This window comes from Canis lupus, chromosome 5 (assembly GCF_011100685.1).
Source record: "Canis lupus familiaris isolate Mischka breed German Shepherd chromosome 5, alternate assembly UU_Cfam_GSD_1.0, whole genome shotgun sequence".
Taxonomy (NCBI): domain Eukaryota; kingdom Metazoa; phylum Chordata; class Mammalia; order Carnivora; family Canidae; genus Canis; species Canis lupus.
The window spans coordinates 25623947-25646361 of NC_049226.1; the positions used below are offsets into that span (position 1 = coordinate 25623947).

At 37.2% G+C, this 22415-nt stretch overlaps 1 protein-coding gene across 4 annotated transcripts in view; it reads left to right on the forward strand.

Moving 5' to 3' along the window:
• GUCY1A2 (guanylate cyclase 1 soluble subunit alpha 2) overlaps positions 1 to 22415 on the forward strand; it is a 428485-nt gene that overhangs the window by 302366 nt on the left and 103704 nt on the right. The window lies entirely within an intron of this gene.

Genomic DNA, 22415 nt, shown 5'->3' on the forward strand with positions numbered 1-22415 from the left:
GAAGTGGTAAGAGAGAGAATGTAGTCTACCTGAGGGGTCCTAGAGGGTGATCCTCTTGGTTCTGAGTGTATTCTGTTCTGTATGTTAGAAGATGCTCAATCCCAAATTTATATAAACCAGCAATACTTATATAAAGCCCCAACACTGACCACGAAAACATAAACAAGATAAAAAAGGAGTCAGAATGGGAAGAGTAAAATAATCCCACAGAATGGAGCAGCATGGTATTCCAGTTGGTTCTGGGTGTACGTTGGTCGTGTTTTAGAAGGTTCTAATTTCCACCATTGTAAAACAAAACGAGGCAGAAAAAACAAATACCCATATCTTGTATATCTACCAAAATTAAATTGCATATTTTGAAGTGAATCTGGAAGTGAAAAGTATATCTAAGACATGAAATTATTGGAGTATGAAAGTCAAAAAGGAAAAAACTTAAAAATGAAGAGTTGGTAAAATATTGTAATTAAGTGGGAAATGAGAAAAAACATTGGAACTTTTTAGTCTGATATAAAAACGAATCATAATGGAAAAAGAAAGAAAAGGGAAAAAAGGACCCTCTAGTTCTATACACTATTTTGCCTCAGTTCTGGGGTTTTCTAGTGCTGCTTGTTCAGTAAATTTGCTCTTCCCCTGTTCTAGCCGTTCTTCTGGGGGAGGACCTGCTTGTGGACTCTCAGGTGTGTGCACCTGAGGGAGCTGCCCTGCCCCCCTGCCAGGTGCCTGCCTCAATGGGAGCTGTTTACCCCCGTGAGGCCTCTGTCCCTGGTGGCCCCACCCCTCCCAGGCACACGGTGACACAAGGAGAAACAACACCACTGGCAGCGGCCAGCTCTCCAGCCCTGTAGTCAGCTCCCGCAGTAACTACCATAGTCTCCCAGTCCACACTGGCCTAGATGCTTCCGGGCACGGGGAGTGCTGACTTGCACAGCTTGCGGGGCACTCCGATGCGAGAGAGTCCTCGCTGTCCTGTGCCCTCCCAGCCTCTGCCTGTCTGGGGCTCTGTGTCACTTGGCCTGTGCACCCGGGGCGCTCCTGTAGGTAACAGAGTACAGCCATATCCCTCCGTTGTCAGCCTCCAGGGTAAAGGCAGCTCCAGAACCAGCCCACCTGACACACAGGCTTCTCCCAAATGCCCCGAGGGCTGCAGCGCTCCAGCACTTTACTGATATTGGACCTCAGTTTTCAGTGAGCTTTCTTTCCCCCAGGTGCCCCTGGTTACTATAAGAGTGACTCTGGGAATCTTGAGGCTCCACCGCCCCTCCTATGATTCTGCCCGATTTTCCTGCTGAGCACTTTTCCATCAAGGAAAACTCCAGATCGAATTTTTAAGGGCTTTCCTGTCCTGGAGGCCTTTGCCGCTCTGCTTTAGCCCTGCTAGTCCCAGTTCCCCTCCCCCACTTGATTCTCTTTTATGTATTTTTTTTCACCTTCTTACCTTGTTAGAAGTGAAAACCCTTCTCTCTGTAACGTTCCAGCTGTTCTCTCTATACATCTCAGGTTGAATTCATAGGTGTTCAGGACGGTTTGAAAGTTATCTAGGTAAGTGGTGGGGCCAGGTGAGTTGAGGAACTACTCTTCTGCCATCTTGCACCACCCCCTGAATGATCCCTTAATGTATTGTTGAAAGAGGCTTGCTAATATTATGTTGAGTATTTTTACATCTACGTTCATCAGAGATATTGGCCTGCAATTTTCTTTTTTATGGTGTCTTTGTCTGGTTTGAGTGTCAGAGTAATGCTGTCCTTGTAAAATGCATTTGGAAGTTTTCCTTACTCCTCTATTTTTTGGAATAGTTTGAGAAGAATAGGTATTAACTCTTCTTTAAATGTTAGGTAGAATTCATCTGTGAATTTACCTGGTCCTCAATTTTTTTTTTCTGTTTTTCATTAGTAAGAAAATTAAATCAATAATCATTCTGTTCAGATTTTCTATTTCTCTCTGATTCAGTTTTGGGAGATCGTCTATATCTAGGAATTTATACATTTGTCTCAGTTGTCCAGTTTGTTGTCATATAATTTGGGGGGCATAGTCTCTTAAAATCTTTTCACATCTAAGTTTAATTATTTGGGCCCTCTCTCTGTATTACTTGATGAGTCTGGCTAAAGGTGTTCCCCCCCCAAAAAAAAATCCACATGACTTTATTTCAACCTTTATGCAAAAACGTAAAAAGAATTAAAATGTGTAGTCCTGAGCTTCAAATGCTGCTCCCTGATCTCATAGATAATTGGGGAAAGAGGGCAAGGATAGAAGTTCAGAATTTCTCCCGTTCCTAGAGAAAAGGGAAGCCCCAGGTATGGCATAAGGTTAGAAAAATACCAAGGTCCTATGAAGGATAGGACTACCCTCTCTCCTAGCACCAGCACAAGACTTCACCCACCCCTCTTAACAGAGAAGACATATTTAAATTTCTTGAAACTTGTACAGGAACCCGATGCATGATACAGGTGGGAGGCAAATAGCTGACCAAGGAGGCTAGAGCCTACCCTCCTTGCTTCTTGGCAGGCAAGATCAGGCACAAGTCAGCTTCCTCCTCCTCAGTACCTTCTTCTTCCTCAAAAGCATAATTGCTTATAGTAACAAATTGGTGCCTCCTGGTTTTGTTTATCTTTTCAAAGAATTAGCTTTAACTGATCTTTTCTATTATTCTTTTTACTCTCTATTTCACTATGATCTTTATTATTTCCCTCCTATTAATTCTGGCCTTCATATGTTCTTTTTTTCTAGTTCTGTCAGGTGTAAGGTTAGATTGAGATTTTTCTTGTTTCTTGAGGTAGGCCTCTATCACTATTAATTTCCCTCTTAAAAGTGTTTTCACTGCATCCCAAAGATTTGGGACCATTGTGTTTTCATTTTCATTTTTCACCATGTATTTTTAACTTCCTCTTAGATTTCTTGCTGACCTCTTGGTTGTTTACTAACGTGTTGTTTAACCTCCATATGGGTCCCCCCACCCACGATTTTTTTTTTCTTGAATTGCTTTCTCATTTCATATAATTGCCATCAGAAAAGGGACTTGATATGATATCAGTTTTAAATTTATCGAGACTTGTTTTGTGGCTTAACGTGTGATCTGTCCTAGAAAACGGTCCACTTGCACTTGAAAAGAGCTTACGTGTGCTGTTTTTGGATAGTGTTCTGTATATATTTATCAAGTCCATCTGGTCTAATGTGGCATTTAAAGACACCATTTCCTTATTTATTTGCTGCCCGGGTGTTCCATCCATTAATGTAAGTGGGGTGTTAAAGTCCCCTACTATTTCTATTTTATGGTCAATTTCTCTGTTTATGTCTGTTAATATTTGCTTTATGTATTTAGGTGCTCTCATGTTGAGTGTATAGATGTTTACATTTATTATATCATCTTGTTGGATTAATCCTTTTATCAGTATGCAGTGCCCTTCTTTATCTCTCGATACTGTTGTATACAGCATGTACATGGTTCTTGTTTTTTCATCCATTTTGTCACATTGGGTGTTTGGAGCATTTTGACCATTTTCATTTAAAGTAATAATTAATAGGTATGTACTTATTGGCATTTTGTTAACTGTTTTGTGGTTGTTTGTAGTTCTTCTCTATTCCTTTTTTATCCTCTTGCTCTCTTCCCTTGTGATTGGTGACTTCTTCAGTATTATGCTTGGCTTTATTTTGTCTGTATCTATTATGGGTTTTTGTTTTTTTTCATGACCATGAGGCTCATATATAACATCATAAGTAGACGGCAGTCTATATTAAATTGATGGTCAGGTAAGTTTGAACACATTTTAAAGGAACTTCACTTTTATTGCTAGCCTCCACGTTTCATCTATATGTTGTCCTATTTTACATCTTATTTTGTGAGTCCCTTTAACTAATTTTTTGATAATAAATTTTACTACTTTTATTTCTTTAGCCATCATACTAGCTTTATAAATTATTGCTCTACTACCTTTATGTTAGCTTATATTCATGAAAGTTTTTCCTTTCATAAGTTTCTTTGAATTATAGTCTTTTCTTTTCCCTTTGAATCAGTCCTTTAACATTTCTTCTAAGGCATGTTTAGTGATGAAGTCCTTAATTTCTTTTGCCTGGAAACTACTTCTCCTTGTATTCTGAATGACAATCTTGCCACTGTAGAACATTCTTGTTTGTAGGGTTTTTGTTTTACTTTTTTATTTCAACACTTTAATATATCATGTCACTCCCTTCTGGCCTGCAAAATTTCTCTAGAAAAATCAGGTGATAGTCTTCTAGAGCTTATGTAGCACATAACTAGTTAATTGTCACTGCTGCTTTTAAATTCTCTCTTTATGTTTCATGGTGTGGACCTCTTGTTTGGAACTGTCTGTGCTTCCTAGACCCAGATATCTGTTTCCCTCCCTAGGTTAGGGAAGTTTTCCATCTTTTTATTTCTCTCTCTTCTCATTTTGGGACCTTTATAATGTGAATGTTTGTTCACTTGTTGTCCTCAAAGTGCTTTAACTTGTGTTCACTAATGCACTTTGATTCCCTGTATTTTTCAATTTTGGTTCTTTATTATATTGTCTGTCTCTTGAAGTTCTGAGTTCATCCAGTCTTCTCTCCAGTCTGGTGAGCACTTTTTGACCATCACTTTCAACTTTCTATAAGCTAGATTGCTTATCTTCATATATTAATTCTTTTTCTTAGGTTTTATCTTGTTCTTTTATTTGGAACATTTTGCTGTTTCCTTATTTTGTTTGACTTTCTATGTTTGTTTCTGTGAATTAGTCAGAAAAGCTACTTCTCTTAAATGTGAAGGAATGGCCTTGTGTATTGTGCCTGTATAAACTGCGCGTGCTTGGTGACTGGTGGGCTGGAGTTTTGGCTGTGGTAGATTGGGGGTTATTGGGGGTTCTGTGGTACTTCATGCTGGGGCTTCCCTGGTGGCATATATGGAGCTGCAATGGGTGCAGGCTGAGACATTTCTAGTCTCTCTGTGCAGAGTTTGCCCCAGCAGGACAAGTGGAGCTCCAGGGGTTGCAAAGGGGAGGATCCTGGGACTCTTCACACAGACATCCAAGTAGGAGCTCTGAAGCTGAGGTACATGCAAGGCAGTATGTCTTTGATTTGGGGGCACTCCATACAGGGGTTACCCTAACAGGGAGCTGGAGCTGAGGTATGCATGGGCCAGTGTGTTACAGGGTGTTGTTTGGCAGTATGGCTAGAACTATGACATGCAAAGGCTGGGGCTTTCTAGGTTGCTCCACATATAAGACACCCTAAGTGGGCATAGGCTGGGAGGTGCTGTGGGACTCTGGCACCAGAGGGCATGCCAGGACACCTCTAGCACAGAGTAGGTGTCAGCCTGGGGCATTCCATGATGTTTTGTATCTGTGTCAACTCCGCAAGATGCCTGGAGCTATGGTGAGCACTGACCAGGGCTGCTTTCAAGGTGGGTGGGGAACATAAATAGTGATGCTCTTCAGCCCTTTCAAACTGGGGAGAATTCCAGCAGCACCCTCCCCTTACCCCCTGATTTGGCAGGATTCTAGGACTGGTTCCTTCTATTCTAGTTGCCCTTTTATATTGGGACTTTTCATTTGTTAAGGCAGACATATCTATTTAGTGTTCCTCAATACTATCCCTCCCATTCCACTGCAGTTCACAGTGTTAGGGTGGGGTTCCCTTTCTTACCATGTCTCCATTTCTCTTGCCATTCTTTCTATGGTCTGTCTTATGGTGTGCAGAAGCTGGTCAGTCAGCCTTCAGTTCTTCTGCAGGAGAAATTGCTCTATAAGTAGATGTAGATTTGGTATGTTCATGGAGGAGGTGAGTTCAGGGTCTTCCTACATTGCCACTGGGAGCAGAGCTCCATCCTGTTATTCCCATGAAGGAACAGATCATCTTATTTCTGGACTTGACTCTCATTTTATAAATTTAGCCATGTTGAATGATGTGTGATAGTTGGATTACAGGCCTCATCTGGCAATCCCAAAGAAACACTGTGTTTGGTAATTTAGCCAAAGCCATTTTAAGCCATGACTCAGAACTGAGTAGTAATCAGCTTATTCCTACGAGTTTTTATTAGCAAAAGCCTCTTCCTGATGACTAAGTTATAGTAACGTGATTTAAACAAAATGCCTATTTTCTTTGCAAATCTCCAAATTTAAGCAGGGGTATATAATTACATATATGTTAATTAGATTACCACAGACTTTTTGGCTTAAATGACACAAGCTTATTATCTTTCTGTTTTGTAGAATAGAATTCTAATAGGGGTCTCACTGTGATAAAACCAAATTGTCATTATGGCTGCATTCTTTTCTGGAAGTTCTAGGAGATAATAGAGGCCACCTATATTCCTTGGTTCACTGCTTCCCTCCTCCATCATAAAGCCAAGAATACTGCATCTTTCTAATGCTGCTTCTGTTGGCACATCTCTTTAACTCTTTTTCCTCTCTCTTCCACTTTTGAGGATCCTTGTGATGACACTGGGTCCACTGGATAACCCACCTTAATTCATTTTTGCCAGCATCCTAACATACTCAGTTTCCAGACATTAGGACGTGGGCATTTTCTTAGGGAGCAGTTTATTCTGCCAGTAACAAGGAAAAAATCTGACGGCTAACTCTGCTTGGAACTATAGCCCTGTACTTTGGTGCTGTTCTAACAAAGTGCCATAGTCTGGGCAGCTTATAGACAACTGAAATGTATTTCTCATAGCTGTGGATGCTGGAAGTCCATGATCATGGTGCCAGCATGCTTGGTTCTGGTGAGAGCTTCCTCGGAGCTTTCAGATGGCTGGCCTCTCCTTATAACCTCGTATAAGTGGAAAGAGAAGGAAAGCCAGCTTTCTTACAACTCCTAGAAGAGCACTAATCTCATTCATGAGGACTCTACTCTCATGACCTTGCCTAATCCTAACATACCATCACACTTCAGGGTAAGTGTGAACTCATTCACAAATGAGTTCAGTCCATAATAAGAGCTGAATTACACTTTGCCATTTAAGCAGCAGTGGATACCTTTGCTTGAGGAGGAGATTAAGGAGTGGTTCTGGGAAACGTGGAATTTTTATAAAGATGACTGCTGTTTCTTCACCTCATAATCTGCTTACAGACATAGCTACCCCCCATATAATCTCTTAAAAAGCTAGACACTTCGAAAGTTGTAATCCTTAACTTAAAGTACCAACCTTAAATCTCCACAAACCATGTTGTGGAGGCTTGAGATTATTATAGTGCATAGACCCAGTTCTCCTGAGTTCTAGGCTAGGAATCTCATCTTGGTTAAGGGATTAATTTGCTGTGTAATTTTAGCAAACAAGGTAATGTTCCTGGCCTTCTATAATGAGGGTGACCAAGATGCTCTCTAAAATATCTTTTAGCTTTAAAAGTTAATAGCAAATGCTTACTGAATCACTTATTCTCTGGAAGCAATTCATTCACATCATCACCTCATTAATCTTCACAGCAAGCCTATGAATGTCTATTTTTCAGGTAAGAGGAAAGTGAGACTTTGATTAAATCAGTTGACAAGGACTCACAGCTAAATAAATGTGGGAGTCACAATTCAGATTTATACTCTAGAGCCTTAACTCTGGGCTGCCTACAGTGTAAATACTTACTTTTCATACAGATACTTAATGAGGGGGAAGATATCCAAAGAGCTTCAGAAAATTCCTACTAGTACTTTCCCTGTAGCCTCCTGTTTTTAAAAGATCAAAATGCTTATCTGCACCAGTCATTTGATGTTTAAAGAAAATAAATATTTGGTATGTTATTTTATACTGTCTGGTCAGCCTCATAACTGACTTTATTGATCATCTTTTATAAAAGCATCAAAACAGTAAACACTATGTTTTACAAAAGAAAAATAATCATTGAAGACAAATGACTTAATGATTTTCCCAAAAGGAAAACTTGAGTTGTGCTTCAAGAATTATATTTCTACTTTAAAAAATTACTGATAACAACATTAATACTACACTTTTAAATATGCCAGTAAAAGTCTCATCTAGCAAAATTGAATGATCTATGGATTTTCAACCTGTGCTATGTTTTAGAACCATAAATAAGCTTTGAAATAAATTAGATCAAAACCTTTCTTTTTCCACAAGGAAATTGAGAATCAGAGAATTTCAGTGATTTAACCAAGGTTATTTGCTACTTTGCTCTTGTGTCATCTGTGGGGGGCAGGAGTGCCAAAATTGAAGAGATCAGATTTACATAGTTTGTCTACCAGCCTCTTCTCCTGTCTCATCTCTATTACTCCCTTTCTCCCCACAAAAATTAGTATTTTTGAGAAGCATGATTTTACGGAAAGTTGCAAGGAATGCTTGCTATAAAATATTGTTCAAAAAGATGCAGGTTAAACTCTTGAAGAAAAGGAAAACATTTGCTTCTGTTTTTTAGCTTCTAAATATTTTCCTCAGGCTGGCTTGCCTCCTTTGGGCCTGAAGTCATTAAAACTCTGTCTCCTTACATGTTATCTAGGCTAATTCTATGTGAGATTGGCTCAGAAATATTTAAAATAAAGAACATAGAATTCCTTAAAATTGATTAAACTTGTAATTATTAAAATAATGAAATCAATGGAGAATTGTCCATTTTTCAAAATAAATGTGAATGTTTTTTCTAGTCCTTTTTTTTAAAAAAAAAAGATTTTATTTATTTATTCACGAGAGACAGAGAGAGAGAGAGAGAGACAGAGAGAGAAAGGCACAGACACAGGCAGTTGCAGGCTCCATATAGGGAGCCCAATGTGGAATTCGATTCTGGATCAGGATCCAGGATCAGGTCCCGGGATGAAGGTGACACTAAACTGCTAAGCCACCCAGACTGCCAAGTCTGTCCTTTCTATACAAAATGGCCAGCATAATGATGGACTTGTTTTTAATAAGTAATTTTGGTCAGAGAGAAGTGAAAAAATGTGAGGCAATTATTTAATTGACAAGAGCTAACTACAATTATCTTTTCTAATCTTTTAGTTATTGTCTCTTTCTAAAGTTCTGCTTGTAGACATGGAAAACTTTTGAGTGTTTTCAATTTTAAATCTCTTTGGTATTTAGTCTGTTAGATGGTGTTTTTAGGCTAGTAAAGGTCAGAATTGACAATGTACACAGAATCCACTGGGACTGAATCATCTTTAACTATTTAACATCCTGAAATTTATGAATTTAAGAGGCATTTGTTTCACCATTCAAATAGGAAATGCATGCCAGGATGTGCACTCTCTCAAAAGCACCAGGCTCGCAGACTATGGAATCCACAGTAAGCACACTTTGCCATCAATATTTAACTATGGGTGCTTGCAGAAAAAAATGAATCACAGAGTAAGGCTCTCTGTCCTATACTTTTCAGAGCACATACAGGAAGACTATCTCTTTTTGATAACTTAACTTGAATTTTAATACCCACAAATTGATAATCCCATAGAACTGCCACAAAATCTATATTTTCAGATGTTTGTAATCTTAAATTGCATACAAATTTGGAGAGATCCTCCTTCGGTTTTCATAGTGAGTTAGATTCTTACTTTCCTTATTTGAACAGGAGTGTTATTTCCAGAGCATGAATTATTGAATTTCAAGCGATTTTAGGCTGCCTAGCTGACTCAATAACTATAGTTTCATTGGACCTATCTTCAAACTGCATCAGATCATGGAGCAATGAAGCACAAAGCAAAAACATCGAGCAGAGTCCCATTTCTTCAACTCAGTTGGAAAGAGGTAAATAGGAAAAATTCAAGACCTGCAGAACATGTAAAAAAAAAAAACACAAAGAATCTTCATCTTTTTTATTTGCATTTTTCAAAACTGTCATTCTCCAGTACTCAAAGGCATAACATCTAATGCTATCATAATAGAGTCCAAATACATTACTTATCAAAAAGATATTCAAATAACTAATTAGCAAAAGAGACTTGTAATTTATTTTTTGTTTTTTTTTAAAGATTTTATTTATTTATTAATGAAAGACAAAGAGAGAGAGAGAGGCAGACACAGCCAGAGGGAGAAGCAGGCTCCATGCAGGGAGCCCGACATGGGACTCAATCCTGGGTCTCCAGGATCACACCTTGGGCTAAAGGCAGGCACCAAACCTCTAAGCCACCCAGGCTGCCCAACACTTGTAATTTAACACAGCAGACTGAATGCCTGAATTTATTGTCATTTTTTTCTGAAACAATAGTAAAATGATGGTAAATATATAAAAGAAGTATAGCCCTCTCCCAACATACACACACAAAGAATGGAAGAGCGCAAGATGGAAAGTACAAACATGAGTGGTATTTGGCTTTGTACAGAGGAGAAAGCTGAATGAAGTCTCAGGTTCCAATGAAAAAGGTACAGATAAGAAGCAACCATATTCACTCTAAATCTAAATATTGGCTGATTCACTCACACATACACACAGAATGAAAGAAAGGAACTAATTAGAGGATTAATCTACCAAGTGCAATATAAAACAGAGGATTTCTAGAATAAAAAATAAGAAGTAGAAACCACCCCAGGTATTTTAAGCAAGAAGAGATTTCATACAATGAATGATATATCTACAGATCCAATGAAAAGGGAAAAAAGAACAGATTCGAAACTGGTTATCTCTAGATGTCCCTAAAATATAGCACTGGCTGGTTAGGAAAGCTCCCACTCCTGAGGTTATCACCAGAGCCATGGCCACAGCCATACCTGCCTCTGAACATAAGGAAGCTGAAAAGCTGATGCCTACATATACCTTTTGGTAATTAGAAAGTTAGGTGAGAAAGTCACTGATACTGGGCCATTTTGTGACACTCAGAAAACTAGAAACTGGAGACATCCTCTGCAAAATTCTAATCTTGACAGTGTTAATAGTTACCATAGGAAAATGGAGTCTACTTCATTTATGCCATTCAAATATTAGACAAATACATCTAACTGTAAGAACCTAATAATCACACAGAAATAGTTGCAAGAAATTTTAGAAAAAAAAAGTTTTTTAGCTGGGTAGTTAGGTGCTTACCTGAAGCTCCATTACTAAGAAAGAATAGATTTGAGGGGACAAGTAACTTTAGAAGGATATAAGAGGTTTGTGTTCCTTGAGATATTAAACCAAAATGGTTCTAAATTTAGGCAGGTGTATATAGGGGGATTAAGTAAAAGTCTACATACTTAACAGTGAGATTTCTGGCTCATTTCCTCCATTCAGCTTCCAGAATGCTGGAAGCTATGTGTAATGCAATGGGCGTGATTACATTAGTACTTGGACAAATTAGCCCAAGAGAAAGCCACGGCATGTATTTATATTGGGGGAGCATATGACATGATTAGCAGAAATCCCAAATTCCACACAATCCCACTACATTTATCATAAAGCCTACAATCAGATTTTAATGCCTCACAGAGACTTCCAAGCATATTAATCATTTCTTGAATGCTTTTAATGTGAAAGACCAAAATAAACAGGAAAACAACAACTAGCTAATTAACATCTGGAGAAGCAGAAACAATACAGAGAACAACCCAAACCAAAAATCAATTCGTATTATCATAGGTTTCAGATGGTAATTAAGAGCACAGAAGAGTAAAAAAGAAACAATCATATAATGAATGACCTTTGGAAATTAAAAATGTGATATCTGAACTTTTAAAATTCTATAGAAGATGAGAAGATAATACTGAAGACTGACTCTCAGAAAGTAGAAAGTAGATCAGAGAGAAAGGAAAACAAATTGAAGAATCAATACCAAATCCAATATCCAACTAAGCAGAAATCCAGAAAAAGAACACATACAGAAAAAGCATAAGAAATTATCAAAGAAATAACAAAAAAATTTCCCAGAGCTAAAAGAAATATACAACTTGCTATATTTAAAGGCTCCATTAGGGGTCATTGTAATGATTAAAAAAGATGCATTGATGGGAGCTGTGGTCCAAGATGGAGATTCAGGAAGACTCTGAACTCCCCTCCTCTGTGGACACACCAGACCTATACCTATTTATAGAGCAATTCTTCCTGAAGAAATGAGGGCTGACTGAACAGCATCAGCACAACAAAGATAGACTACCTAAGAGAACCTCAAAAGAAATGGAGACATGGTAATGAAGGGATCACCAGCTCCATCCCCAACCCCTCCCCCAACACCATGAACTGCAGTGGGAAGGAATAGTACTGAGGGAGAGCAGTGGGAGTCCCTGGCTTGCACCCACTTCAGCTTCAGCTGTCTGGCCTGCATTCCCTTTGTACAGAGAGCCCTAGGACCTCCCCAGCCTGCACCCAACGTCAGCTCCCTCCAGCCACTCCTCTAGGGTGGCCCCAACTCAGAATGCCCTGGGACTCCCAGCCTATGATAGCCACAGTTTCAACCAGATAGCCAAAGTCACCAGGCACATACAATGCATATAGATGACCATATAAAGATCATTCTTTCAAGTTTAGAAGTAGCTGTTCAGCCTAATTCATAGAATCAAACACAAAAAGTCAAGAAAAATGAAGAAACAGAGGGATATGCTCCAAATGAAATAAAACAAAACCTCAGAAAAAACAACTAAATGAAATTAAGATGAGCCATATACCTGATAATGAGTTCAAAGCGATATTCATAAAGATGCTTACTGGACTGGAGAGAGGAGTGAATAAAATCAGTGAGAACTCCAGCAAAGAGAAAATATAAAAAGGAACCAGAGTTGACAAATGCAATAACTGAAATGAAAAATATACCAGAAGAAATCAGTAGTGTATTAGAAGATGCAGAAAAACAGATCAACAATCTGGAAGACAGGGAAATGGAAAGCACTTAGGATAAACAGTGAAAAGAAAAAAGAATTTTTTAAAAATGAGGAAAAGTAAGGATGCCTTGAAGTGAAAAAAAAATTTGCATTATAGGGGGTCACAGAAAGAGACAAGAGAAAGGAGCAGAAAAATTGATAAAATAATAGCAGAAAACTTCTCTAACTTACATCTAGATTTAGGAAGCACAGAGAGTTCTGAACAAGATGAACCCAAAGAGGACCACACCATGAAACATATAATTTTAAAATGTCAAAGATTAGGGACACCTGGGTGGCTCAATCGTTGACCATCTGCTCAGGGCATGATCCTGGAGTTCCAGATGGAGTCCCACATCGGGCTCTCTGCATGGAGCCTGCTTCTCCCTCTGCCTCTCTCTTTCTGTGTCTCTCATCAATAAATAAAATCTTTAAAAAATCAAATAAAATATCAAATATTAAAGATGGAAGGGCAACTAGTTATATACTTTGAAAACTTTATAAGCCTAGCATCTGACTTTTCAGCAGAATCTTTGCAGGCCAGAAGGGAGTGCAGGATATATTCACAGTGCTACAAAGGAAAAAAACCTGCAACCAAGAATGTTCTGAAATCTGTAAAAACAAAAATAAAAGGACTTAATCACTAAACATGCCTTAGAAGAAATATTAAAGGGACTTACTAAAGTGAAAGAGAAAAGGCCATAGTTAGAAAAAATTTTTGAAAAGAAAAAATTCCATAAGAGGAAACTAGAGTAAAGATAGTAGAACAATCACTTATAAAGCTAGTATGAAGGTTAAAAATTAAAGTAGTAAAATCAATTACATCAAAAAAATTAGTTAAGGGCACTTACAAACTAAGATGTAAAGTAGGACAACATATACATAAAATGTGGAATCAGGTATTAAAAATGAGGCTCTTTTAGAATGTGTTCAAACTTAACTGGCCATCAACTTAATGTAGACTGCTGTATACTTAGGATATTATGTGACCTCATGGTAACCCCAAAGCAAAAACCTATTGTAGCCATGAAAAATAGCCAAGCATAATACTAAGGAAGCCATCACTCACAAGGAAAGAGAGCAAGAAAAGAAACAATAACAACCAGGAAACAAGCAAAATGCCAATTAATACACATTTATCAATCATTGCTTTTAACGTAAATGGCCTAAATGTTCTAATCAAAACACAGGGTGACAGAATGGATGGAAATATTAGACCCATCTATCTGCTGACTACAACAGACTCACTTCAGACTTAAAGACATACAGACTGAAAGTGAAGGGATGGTAAAAGAATTTCATGCAAATGGAAGTGGAAAAAAAAAAAAAAAGCCCGGGAAGCAAAACTTCTGTCAGCCAAAATAGACTTTAAACAAAGACTGTGACAACAGACAAAGGAAGGTACCACATAATGATAAAGGGATCAACCCAGTAAGGAGATAAAACAATCATAAATATCTATGCACCCAATGTTGGAGCACCTCTATACATAAAGCAAATATTAGCAGACATAAACCGAGAAATTGAGCATAATGCAATAATAGCGAGTTTAATGCTCCACTTCATCAGTGGATAGATCATCCAGATAGAAAATCAGTGTCTTTGAATGACACATTAGGTCAGATGGATTTAACATATATCCAGAACATTCTGTCCAAAAACAATAGAATATATATTCTTTTCAAGTGCATATGGACCATTCTCCAGGATAGATCAATATTAGGTGACACAACAACTCTCAATAAATTTAAGAAGAAGGAAATTATACCAGGCACCTTTTTTGACTGTAATCACGGGAAACTAGAACTCAGTTACAAAAAAAAAACAAAACAAACAAACAAAAAAACTGGAAAAAATTCCTACATATGGAGGCTAAACAACATGTTATTAAGCAACAAGTATGTCACATGGAGACAAATCCGATACAGTGGTATTTGGGATGAAGTGCAAGCAGTAACAGGAAAACTAATAGTGATACAGGTCTGACTCAAGAAACAAGAAAAATATCAAATAATCTAAGCTTACACCTAAAGAAACTATAGAAAGTATAAACAGAGCTGAAAGTTAGTAGAGAAAAGTAAATAAAAGACCAAAGTGGAAATAAGAGAAATAGAGATTAAAAAACAATAGAAAAGGTCAATGAAAACAGGAGTTGTTCCTTTGAGAAGGCAAATTATCAAAGTTAATAAAGCTTCAGCTAAACTCCTTGAGAAAAAAAGGGAGAGGAACCAAATAAATTAAATCCAAAATGAAGAAAAGAACCTATATCACAGAAATACAAAGGATTACAAGAGAGTGCTATGAAAAATTATCTAAGCATAATTATCTAAAATTATGCTAAGATATTGGACAATTTCAAAGAAATAGATAAATTTCTAGGATCATAAAACCTTTAAACAGTATCAGAAAGAAATAGAAAATCTGAATAGACCAATTACTAGTAACAAAATTGAATTGGTAAACAAAAAAATAGCAAAAAAAGTCCAGGACCAGATGTATTCTCAGGTCAATTCTACCCAACTTAAGAAGGATTAATACCAATTCTCTTCCGCTATTTCAAAAAATATAACAAAAGTTTCCAAACACATTTTATGAGGCTAGCAAAACCAGAAAAGAACACCACTAAAAGGGAGAATTATAGACTAATATCCCTGATGAAAATAGATGCAAATATCCTCAACAAAATATCAGCAAACTGCATTCAACAGTACTTTAAGGGGATCATTTACCACAATCAAATAAGATTTATTCTGGGGTGCAAGGATGATTTAGTACCTGCAAATCAATCAATACACCATGGTAACAAAATGAAGAATAAAAATCATATGCTCATCTTAGTAGCTGCAGTTACATTTGACAAAATGTAACCTCCTTTCATGACAAAAACTCTCAATAAAGTGGATTTTTAGAGGGAATATACCCAACCTAATTAACCTGAGTTTTTCACCATAGAGTATATGCTACGTTTATGTCTGATAAACATACAAGTAGCATATACTCAATGGTGAAAAACTCAGAGCCTTGCCTCTAAGACCAGAAATCAGACAAAGATGTCCATTCTCACCACTCTTAGTCATCATAGAAATGGAAGTTCTAGTCACAGCCATTAGACAAGAAAAAGAAATAAAAGGCATCCAAATTGGTAAGAAAGGCATAAAACTGTCACTATTGGCAGATGGCATGATATATAGGAAATATGGAAAACCCTAAAAACACCATCATAAAAGAGAAGTAATAAATAAATTTAACAATGTAGGATACAAAATTGAGAAATCAGTTGCTCTGTAACTAATAACAAAGTAGCAGAAAGAGAAATTAAGAAAACAATTCCAATTACAGTGGCTCCAAAAAGAATAAAGAATAAAATAGTTATGAATAAACTGAACCAAGGAGTTTAAAGAGCTATACCGAACAATTATAGAAGATTGATGAAAGTAATTGCAGAGGACACAAAGGAATGGAAAGACATACCATGCCATGGATTGGAAGAATAAATATTGCTGAAATGTTTATACTACTGAATCTATAGATTTAGTTGATGCTTGTAGAAATATCAACAACATTTTCCAAATAATTAGCCAAATAACTCCACAATTTGCTTGAATCCATAAAAGGCCCTGAATAGTCAAAGCAATCTTGAGAAAGAACAAAGAAACTGGAGGTATTTCAAGATATATTACAAAGCTACATTTATCAAAATTATATGGTACTGGCACAAAAATAGACACATAAATGAACAGAACAGAAAGCCTAGAAATAAACCCACACTCACACGGACAAAGGAGACATGAATATATAATGGGGAAAAGATTGACTTTTCAACAAATTGTGTTGGGAAAACTGGAAAGCTGCACACAGAAGAAGAGAACTGGACCATTTTCTTATACCGTGCACAAAAAAATGAAAGCAAAATGGAATAGAGACCTCAATGTGAGACTTGAAACCATAAGACTTTTAGATGAAAACATAGGTAGTAATCTCTTTGGCATTAGCCTTAGCAACATTTTTCTAGATATGTCTCTTCAAGCAAAGGAAACAATAGCAAAAATAAACTACTGGGACTACACCAAAATATAAAGCTTTTGTACAGTGAAAGAAACTATCAACAAAACAAAAAGGCAACATGAGGAATGAGAGAAGGTATTTACAAATGATATATCCGATAAGGGGTTAACACTCAAAATGTATATAGGACTTACCACCAGAAAAAACAGTCTGATTAAAAACTGGACAGAGGACCTGATCTGACATTTTTTTTAAAGCAAATGAAAATTAGAACCACAATGAGTTATTGCCTTATACCTGTCCAAATAGCTAGTATCACAAAGATAAGAAATAATAAGAGTTGATGAGGATGTGGATATAAAAGAACACTCATGCACTGTTGCTACTAGGAATGTAAATTGATGCAGCCACTGTGGAAAACAGTATGGAAGTTCCTCAAAAAATTAAAATTAGAAATATTGTATGATCCAGTAATTCTTTTATTAGGTATTTACCCAAAGAAAACCCCTATATTTTTTGCAGTATTATTTATAATAGCCAAGTTACAGAAGCACCTTAAGTATCCATAGATGAATAGTAAAGAATATGTGGTATACATTTAAAACATCCAGTATTGTTCAACAATAAAAAAGAATGAAGTAGTCTTACCATTTGTGTCCACACGAGAGGACCTAGAGGGTATAATGCTAAGTGAAGTCAGTTAGTCAGAGAAACAAATACCATATGATTTTACTTATATGTGAAATCTGAGAAATGAAAAAAAAAAACTGAATAAAGATGAAAAGCAGAAACAGACCCATAAATACAGAAAACCATCCGGTGGTTGCCATAGATGAGGGGGTTGGCAAAAAGGGACAGAGTGGAGTGGGAAGTATAGACATTCATTTTTGGAATGAGTAAGTCATGGGAGTAAAAGGTATAGTATAGGGAATGCAGTCAGTGGTACTGTAATGGTGTCATATGGTGACAGAGGGTAGCCACACCTGTGGTGAGCATAGCCTAATGTGTAGAGTTGTCCAATCACTGTGGTGTACACCTGAATCTAATGTTATATTTTGTGTCAACTATACTATGATTAAAAAGAAACAGAGAAAAAGATACATTGAGATATACTGTCATTAATTTTCCTAAAACCAGAGATCGGAAGATGATGATGAGAGACATAGATGGACATATGAGGAGAAAAATCACATACACTGGAGTGGAAAACAGAACAACATCTGAATTTCTAGCAACAAATTCTGAGGGGAAAGTAATTTCCAAACAGGAATTTAATGCCTAATGAAACCAGTCAAGCTGAGAGTCTGAACTAAATGTTTAGACTAAATGTCTGAACCAAAGACATTTCAGACATCCAAAGTCTTTAAAAGGTCACTTTCCAGGTATTCCTTCTAGCCCAGAGCTCTGAAAGATGCACTATATACTGCTTTATCTTACCTTTTCTTATAGCATCTTTTGGTAGCACAGTAATTAGTGGACATGTTAGTGACCAAGCTGATAAATAGCATTCTGAATTGTCACTGTCTCAGAGCTCTGTACATTACATGGACCTTTTCAGTTGTTGAAACAGAGATTTTCCAATCTCATATAATAACTTCATACAGGCAGGTCTTAGAAGCTGCATGTACTAGTTGGTCACTATTTGAAGCTGCAACTAGATGTATTAATTTCAGCAAGGTTAGCTGTGACTATGGAGTTGTCCATGGTGTCAACTCAACTAAAACAAAACAAAATTACAACCACTTTATGGAGAGCCATCTTCAGCAAAAACAAAAATTCTTTCTTCTTTCTCTCTCAGTCTTCTCCTACCCCATAACTAATATGATCAGAAGTAGGGATGCATTGGGTCAGCACCCAGCTCATAGAATGTGTGTAATAACTAACTGTGGACCAGCCAACTGCTGAACTCCCTGACCAAGGACTGCATGAAGGTGGAGAGAATTGCATGATTGGTTACCTTTTCTAATCGTGCAGTCTAGAGCAGTATGGGAAATGCACATATCAAGTGGCCATAAAGGCCACCCTAAATCACAATGAAACCAATGCATGTTTGGAGAAAAGTATATAGAAGGATATGAAAGAATAAAAGACTGAATTCTGACCTTAGCCTATAGATGACCAAGTATGATCTACAGAAGGTAATAAATCCCAGAATAAGTTTCCTGAAATATCACCATTATAATTCCATTATCTTTTTAAAACTATGTGACTTGTGTTAAAATGTAAACTACATGTAGGTCATTTGTACTTCAGTGTCAGTAAGTTTCAGTTCCATTTACAGGACAGATACAGATTAGAGCACATAGGTTGGTGCAAACAGGCAGAAATGAGCATGCAAACAAGAACTGAGTGAGTCTGGGATGGGTTTCATTTTTATAGCAGTGAGGGGACAGGTCAACAGACCTCCGTAGTATCAAGCTTCCCTCACATGCTTTGGGGCCACTCAGTGATCCAAACCAGCAACAAATTCTCATCGTGAAAATCAGTTTGTAGGAATAACTTTGTTGTGAGGAAGAATAGTGACAGGCAGGTGAACTAGGATTTGTGTGGCTTCCAAATACTTATTAAACATGTGCCAAAACTCCCAGGTTGTATATCAACCAGCTGGGGATTACAGCTAGGGATTAATTTAGATTTGTGGAGAATCTAAGCTTCCATATCAGTCCCAAGTTACTGAAAAATGGATTGTTAGGCATAGCTTTAGAGCCAGCCCAGGGACTGGACTTAATAAAGCATTTCAGAGGCACAGAGGTTCTGGGGTGATCAGGGTATAAATTCCTAATCCTTGTATACACAGTTGATCATTTATTCAGCACCACAACTCATCATCACGAGGCATGCTGTGTGAAATGTTTTCCCTGACCTCCTGCATGGCCCCACCAGGAGCTCATTCAGATTGGCCTATTGGAAATCATCTGAATATTGCATTTCAGTGTTCACTTATACAAACACTGCCAAATCCTGGATATCACAGGAGCTTGGATCAATTTACCCTGTGCACTCTCATTTATATTATTGAAATTTAAAACTACATTTAGTTTATGAATACCAACATGTTATTTGGAAAAGAATAAAGCCTCATAGAAACTGCTGTCTTTGTCATTTTTAAGCACAGTAAATAGGAGACGCATCTAAAATGTCAAGAAGTCAAGTCATTGTGAAGAGTTTCCTACTAAAGTGCAGTGAATTATTTAAAAGTCCTGGCATCCAAAGCAGCTAGTGTGCACCCTTCTTTCAGTCATGTACAAGAACTGCCATAGATGTGAACTCAAGTGTTCATTTTCACTGTCAGAACATCTCCATTAGAGCAAAATATAAAGACCTTGGTGAGTCAAATAAAGCATGAAAAAAACAGAGGGCTTAACATATAGGGAGAGAGGAATGCAGCTCATGCTGAGGCCTACCTATATCTTGGGCCTTTAGGGAATCTTATTTGAAAGGTTGGGGTTGTGACTTTATTTTATAATTGGTAAGTGTGAATTTTAATGCCCTGGTTCTTGAATTTGTACTAAGATCCACAATCATCATTTGTCCTATGACCCTAAGGAATTTACTCCTTTGGATTTTATCAAATGTTTTCCTATATACTGTCTTGCATTGCTGCTAATTCATTCCTGTCAGTATTGTTTGCCCTTTTGGTTCTGTATTAACATGCCCTGCATATCTCTACTCCCTCTCCTCCATTCCAGAGGACTATTATAGCATGTCCCCAGCACTCAACACGTTTGTTGATTGACATCATTGATACCCAAATGTTTCACGTTGATGACTATTCTTTTTGAGCTAAGCAAAATTATTGTGGAAACCAATACTAAATTTAACTATTGTTTAGGGAACTTTGCATTTTACTTCTGAAGTAATTGATTACATATTATATGTAAAGAAAATTGACATCTATAAACACAGAAGGAAAACAAAGAGTACCAACGATTTCCATTCTGATTGTCATGAATGCCTTACCTACATCTCAGTTTGTTTTGTGATAGAATTATCCTAGTGTAGTTTTATTACTTAATGTAGGGCTGAGCCTGATTAGGACTTAACAAATCTGGATTCTAGTTCCAATGCCATCACTGCCTTACTGCTTCTGTGAGCAAATCACTCTAACTTATTTCTGGACTTACTTTTACCCTTCATAAATTTGTCAGAGAAGAGCATGTTTAGATTTTGCATAAGGTAATATGGATGGAATAAAGTATCTGAAAGAATTCTGAAATATTCAGCCAGTTTTGATGATATATTCTGAAATATCAGAATGAGCCTCATTTCTTTTTTTTTTTTTAAGATTTTGTTTATTTATTCATGAGAGACACAGAGAGAGAGAGAAGCAGAGACATAGGCAGAGGGAGAAGCAGACTCCATGCAGTGAGCACAATGTGGGACTCGATCCTGGGACTCTGGGATCATGACCTGAGCCAAAGGCAGATGCTCAACCCCTGAGCCACCCAGGCGTCCTAAGCCTCATTTTTTTATATTCCAAGTTAGTGTAATCATTGTACAATATTTTTAAAGAAATGATCAATTAAAACTTTAAACAAAAATCCTTTATAAAGCAAAATATAACTCCCATTCATAAAGTAAATATAGGTCACTCATTCTATAAGAATTCATAGTGCTACCAACTGTTATTTTTAGATATTTTTATCAAGAATCAAAGAATGATTTTTCCCTTGTTAGCATAAAGGTGGTCATCCCTGCTTATATGGTGATCTTGCATTTCTATACATTCTTTGTTTTCCTTGCATTCATTGCCTTTCTGACCCTGCCTTTTATCACCACATTCCTCCTCCCTGACCCATCTCTTACACTGCACAACATGGATCTTCTGTTAACATTCACCTGTCTTAGGAAAAGGAATTGTTTTTAGGAGAAAGGATGATGGTTTTGGCTCCACTGTGTCTTCCAAATAAAGTCAAAGCATTTAGTTTAGGATTTCAAAACTTCATCTTACCCTACTTCATCAGGCTTCACTCTCACTCTCTTACATGATTCTGTAATGCTATTAAATGCATTAAATGGATACATGATGATACTAATACTAAATTTCTGTATTACTGTGGGCTTTGTTTGCTTTTCAGTCTTTATTTTCTGCTTCTTTATTTCCTTGTTTCTATCTCTCGACAAAATGTGGTGTTTAAAAGTTTTTATTTTATTTAAATTCAGTTAATTAACAAATAGCATATTATTAGTTTCAGAGGTAGAGTTCAGTGATTCATCAGTTGCATATAACACCCAGTGTTCATTGGTGAGCCTAAGGAGGGCTCGCCACCTAGTTATGCCATCCCCCTACCCATCTCTGTTCCAGCAACTCTCATAGTTGAGAGTCTCTTATGGTTGGTCTCTCTCTTTGGTGGTGTGGTGTTCTATTCATTATATAGTCACAGGAGTGCCTAGGAGATTGTTCTTGGGCAATAAGAAGCAACCCCTAGGAGCTGTTGAATTAAAGTGAATTGCTGGGCCACATTTTAGGTCTGGGTATCAAACTTAATGTGTCAGGGACCTGGACAAGGAAGGTCTCCAGTGTTAGTGTGCTAGGAAAGAGTCTTTAAGTATGACTAGAAGGGAAGAGTCACACTGAGCAGTAAATGCTGGAACTCACAAAACTTGAGTTGCTAGAAATCAGTAGCAAGCTATGGCAGACACTTGCAGTCTTGAATATTGTTCTACAATGCTCAATAATTGACTGTTGTCTTTGACACACAGGATACACATTTGAAACCTAAGG